Source organism: Bos mutus, chromosome 8, assembly GCF_027580195.1.
Source record: "Bos mutus isolate GX-2022 chromosome 8, NWIPB_WYAK_1.1, whole genome shotgun sequence".
In the NCBI taxonomy this organism is placed as follows: Eukaryota; Metazoa; Chordata; class Mammalia; order Artiodactyla; family Bovidae; genus Bos; species Bos mutus.
Genome location: NC_091624.1, coordinates 64,786,093 through 64,792,092, shown reverse-complemented (window position 1 = coordinate 64,792,092; position 6,000 = coordinate 64,786,093).

The window sequence follows — 6,000 nt, the reverse complement described above, 5'->3', positions numbered from 1 at the left end:
TTTGGAGCCCAGAAAAATAAAGTCTGACACTCTTTCCACTGTTTCCCCATCTATTTGCCATGAAGTGATGGGACCGGATGCCATGATCTTCGTTTTCTGAATGTTGAGCTTTAAGCCAACTTTTTCACTCTCCACTTTCACTTTCATCAAGAGGCTTTTTAGTTCCTCTTCACTTTCTGCCATAAGGGTGGTGTCATCTGCATATCTGAGGTTATTGATATTTCTCCTGGCAATCTTGATTCCAGCTTGTGCTTCTTCCAGTCCAGCGTTTCTCATGATGTACTCTGCATAGAAGTTAAATAAGCAGGGTGACAATATACAGCCTTGATGTACTCCTTTTCCTATTTGGAACCAGTCTGTTGTTCCATGTCCAGTTCTAACTGTTGCTTCCTGACCTGCATACAAATTTCTCAAGAAGCAGATCAGGTGGTCTGGTATTCCCATCTCTTTCAGAATTTTCCACAGTTTATTGTGATCCACACAGTCTTACAGGTCAGCACTCTACAAATACTGATTCACTTAGTCAAACTTGTAACATAATCAACACAATGTATGAGGTAGATATATTTTTACAACCATTTTCAGATAAATAAATTGAAGCATGGGCTTCCTTGGTGGCTCAGCTGGTAAAGAATCTGCTTGCAATGTGGGAGACCTGGGTTCAATACCTGGGTTGGAAAGATTCCCCTGGAGAAGGGAAAGGCTGCCCACTCCAGTATTCTGGCCTGGAGAAAACCAGGGACCATACAGTCCATGGGGTCACAAAGAGTTGGACACTACAGAGTGGTTGATAGTGTAACTCACCATGTAGCTTCTGAAACTTACCATCTAGCTCCTGTGCCCCTATTTATAATCACTAAGTTAATATTGCCAAGGAATATCACCAAGAGTGAATTTTAATTCCCAGCAGAGACATTTCAGTGCTTCATTTGGCTACCTGCTATGACTGTTTTCTTTTGGTCCTTCTTATGGACATTCGCCCATTCTCCCATTCATTAAGCACACATTTTTTGAGCATCTATTCTAAGCACTGTGCTTAGAGCTGGGGTTACACAGATGGATGAGACTAAGGTTGCAATCTACTGGGAAAAGCAGGCCCATAATTCCAATACATGCTGCACAGTCTGTTCAAAGTGCTATAGGAACACAGAAGGCAGAGTGACCATTTGCCAAGGCAAGGAAAGTTTTACATAATAAGTGATAATATAATCAAGTCTAAAAGAATGTGAAACATTGACTGGTGGTTTCATGACTATATTATGACCACACTCAAAACTTTCCAGGGAGAAAAGCTGTATTTTTATTTCTGTATATTTATTTAGATAAAGCAAGTGAAAAAAGGTTGGTGAGGGAGATTTTTTTATTCATGGGTCTGAATTATAATTATTTAAATAAGCACCTCCCAAAATATTAAGAACTCACATACAATGATATCAACTTGACAAAAACAGCACACATCAGTGTGTTCTCTAATCTCTCAAGTAGTGTACCTATTCCTGATGCTCTTTATGGTTCACTGTAGAGGGTTTTGATGATATTCTGTGCTATTTAAATCTATACGTTAAGTTTTTAAGGGATAGAAACCAGTCTAGTCATTCTTAAATATTTATATCATTGACAGGCAGAAGTAGCTGCCATTCAAAAAACCAATATAATCGTCCTAAATTGAGAAAAAAAAAATGTTGTCTACTCTTAACTCAGGATAACTAAAAATTGCTTAGTCTTGTACACTTATGTTCTGTCATGTTTCTTGACATAGTATCTAAGCATCTATTGTAAGATATCACATAAATTTTTCTGGAGTCTCAACAACTGTGTCTTAGATGCTGAAATATGTGAGCATTATTGTGGGAGTTAGGAGTCAGGGAGTCTTGGGTACATTTAAGCAACTCGGACGGGCCAACAGAAGAGCAACAGATGTGGGACAATGAACACACATCAGGGGGTCTTAAATTACAGTCTATGAGTGGCCTTCAAGGGTCCATAAGCTGCCTGATATTGTGTACAAAACTGTGTGTGTGCTCAAAGCTACATCTGTCCAGGATGAATTTTTATCTCCGTCTCAGCATGGTTTGTATTCCCTTTCACCACTCACCCCTCAAGGTTTAAAACCATCAGGCTAACAGTGTTCACTAGTAAGAAAGAAGTTGGTATCAGGTCTCTATTGTTTTAGAATTCATTGTTTCTTGTATATATTTATGTCTGGTTCACTGTATAATAAAGTGTACACACAAAGTTTTCTGTTTAAAAGTTTCCCCAGTATTACTTAAAAAAAAAAAAAAAAAACTGAACTCAAAAGATGAATCACATTTTAAGAGGAATCACCAGTCTCATTTTTGACATCAGCTACCGGAGAAGGCAATGGCAACCCACTCCAGTACTCTTGCCTGGAAAATCCCATGGACGGAGGTGCCTGGTAGGCTGCAGTCCATGGGGTTGCTAAGAGTCGGACACGACTGAGCGGCTTCACTTCACTTCACCCTATGCCAAGGCCATGTCTAGATATTAGAAAATCCTGCCCTGAGGATATTAAGAGAATAGACAGTAGAGACAGTAGATATCATTATTTCCTTCTTTGTCCACTGTCCTTAATATTAACATATAATGCTTTTGAATTTTGAGAAAGTCTGTTTTTTTTGGAGGTGCTCAGTTTACCAACTGACCCAAACAGGTAAGTTAAAGAAGAAAAGTTGATCCCACACCACATGCTCCCAGTAGCCTTTAATATACTAGCTAACTCAAGGGACAATTGATATTTCTTTAGTTTATGCCCCGTTGTGATATTCCAATACAATGTCAGACATTCAGAACCATCAGAGGAAGAGGTACAACTCAGCAAAAAAGACTGTGAGCTTTGGTCTCAAACAGGGCCCAGTTCTCACCCCAGCTCTGTCTCTCACAACCTATGTTCCTACAAATAACACATTCCTTAGCCTTTCTCAGCCACTCTCTCCTTATAAAGTGGTCTTAATAACATACTTCGCAGGTTTTAAAGAGTAAAATAAGGTAATCTGTGCCTGCAAACATAAATATATGACTGCCCTCCAATCAAAAAGCGCTCTCAAGGGAAAGCTAACAAGCTTATTGGTAGCACCCTGTGCCCACCCCACCTCCTTCTGTGCCCCCACACCATTTTGCTTTACATTTATCATGCTCTGTCTTGTATGCAAATTAGTTGCTTTCATGATTCTCTGCTGTGGGGACTCAAACACAGGCCTTTATTCCATTCTCTAAAATGGGAGAATGGCTGATTAAGAGCATTGCACAGCAAGGTGAATGTACGAGTTTTAAGTTAGTAAAATTGACTCAAGAGAGGCAGAGTTTCAAAAACCAACTAAAGTCAGCATCCCTGGGCAAAATATTCATCAGTAGCTTAAGGTCTAGATCAAGCATCCAAAAACTATGGCCCACGGGCAAAATATGGCCTCCCTCTCCTCTATGCAGCTCACAAATACAGCTGTACTCATTACATATTGTCTATGACTTCAAGCCCAAAACATTTACTCTCTGGCCACTTACTGAAAAGCTTGGCTGACCTTCATCCTAGAGAAGGGCCATAAAAATACAGTGTGATTTTCCATTTTAAGTGTTACATAATATACGTAATATGCAAACATACATAATTTTATATTTTAATAGCCATATTAAAAGGTAAAATAAACTTTAATGTTTGATTTAATCTAACATACTTAAAAGCTTTAAATAATATTAATGAGATATTTTACTATTTTACTTTCTTTTGGGCTAGCCACATTTCCAGTGCTCAGTAGCCACATGTGGCTGCCATACTGCACAGTTCCATTCTAAAAGTCCATGTGAGCCACTGGCTCTATCCATGTGAGGATAGAAGTGGCTGTGTGGTCAGACTTTGGCCAAGTCACTGATTCCAACACAGGGTCTAGGAACCCCATCAGGCAACTGGTAATGCTGGAGACTCTGTGAAATAAATCAGGGAATAAAAACCTGGTAAGACAAAAAGTCGGAGAAGGCGATGGCACCCCACTCCAGTACTCTTGCCTGGAAAATCCCATGGATGGAGTAGCCTGGTGGGCTACAGTCCATGGGGTCACTAAGAGTCAGATACGACTGAGTGACTTCACTTTCACTTTTCACTTTCATGCATTGGAGAAGGAAATGGCAACCCACTCCAGTGTTCTTGCCTGGAGAATCCCAGGGATGGGGGAGCCTGGTGGGCTGCCGTCTATGGGGTCGCACACAGTCAGACACGACTGAAGCAGTTTAGCAGCAGCAGCAGCAAGACAAAAAGTAAAGTAAGAATATGTCTGAGAGAAAAGGATGAAGGGACACAATAGCCCCAGAAGATGAAACTGCCCAGAGCTGCAGTGAGTGAGTGTGTATACACAGTTGCTTGAAGTTTAATAAAAGTAAATACAGTGTGATTTTCCCCAGCACATCCTTAAAGGATCATTAGCTTTTGAAAGGAAAAAACTATGTTATATTCATCTTTTTATGTGATTATGATACCCACCATAGTGCTTGGCCCTTAGTTTGTGCCTGAAATACATTAGCTGAAGCTGAAACTAAGCAATGTACTGTTGATAACTGGATAGTGAATAAATAATTGTCTGCATCAATGACTTAAAATATAATAATGAATCCGTTTTCAGTGACTGATGACAGTTTCAATCTCCCTAGGATTCTTGGATTTAATACAAATCAGAGTCTGAAAGCTAAAGAGTGAAGAATTATCTTCTACCTTAATGGCTGAGTTTTGAATAAAATATAAAGCAGTGTGCATCATCAAAGATAAAACTTACAAAATGCTTCATGACTTCCTTTTTGTTGTTTATTAATTTCTTTCCTGAAAATCAATTTGTAGAACTATAAAGAAATTTTTACCTATCATGGTGTGACAAAAGTTTAAATAGCTCAGCAACTCTCCACAGTTTAAAGATGCTATATAATAAGTTAATAGGCATAGCCTACCAAAAACACTGCAAGTGATGCAATGTATCTGTATCTGCTCTAAAATTGTATACATCTATGTGTCTCTTGGCTGGTATTTAGAGCACCTGATTTCTAGTGTTAAAACCACAATTACGTATGGACTGTAATAAGGTATTTAACTTCTCTGAACATGAGCTTCCTTACCTATAAATGAAGGAGTAAGTGTTCAATATGTATTGTTTCTTTTGATTGTGAAATCCAATCATTTACCTTTCCTTGCCCTGTCACTTCATATTTTCCCCAGATTTTCATATGTAAATACAAAGAAGTAACTGGAAAAACTTAGGAATGACAATGATACATAAGCAAATAATTTTATTTAACTTAATAAGAATCAAAAGGAAGGTACTTTACTATTCATTCCTCCTCAGTTGCTGCTCCCAAACCTCCAGAGAATCTTCTAGGGGTGAATTAAGTTACTAACTTCAGGTCATAAGAGCAGTCATACAACACACAACTCTATTGATTGTTCAAACTGGAAGAAAATAAACAGCACTTTGCTAATTCTGCTAAAATGACTGGCGTGCTAAGCGCAGGCGGCTGCGACCAGCGCGCTAAGTGCGGCCGAGAGGAGCCACCCCACGTCCAAGGTCAGCGGCAGGAGCCGGGAGGACCCCATGCCTGAAGGGTGGCGGCCAAGAGGAGTTACCCCACGTCCGAGGTCAGGGGCAGCGGCCGAGAGTAGGAGACTGCAACAGCGCAGGAACGGCTGAGAGGAGCTATGCCGTGTCTGAGGTCAGAGGTGGCGGGTCGGAGGAGCTACCCCACGCCCCCCCGCCGGAGGCCAGGGGCGGTGACCGGGAACCAACCCCACATCCAAGGAGCCGTGGCTGCGCGGGCGCAGGAGGGCCTAGAGGAGCTATCCCACGTTGAAGGTCAGGAAGGGCGGCGGTGAGGAGATACCCCTCGTCCAAGGTAAGGAGCATTGGCTGCACTTTGCTGGAGCAGCCTGCAGAGATACCCCACGCCCAAGGTAAGAGAAACCCAAGTAAGACAGTAGGTGTTGCAAGAAGGCATCAGAGGGCAAACACA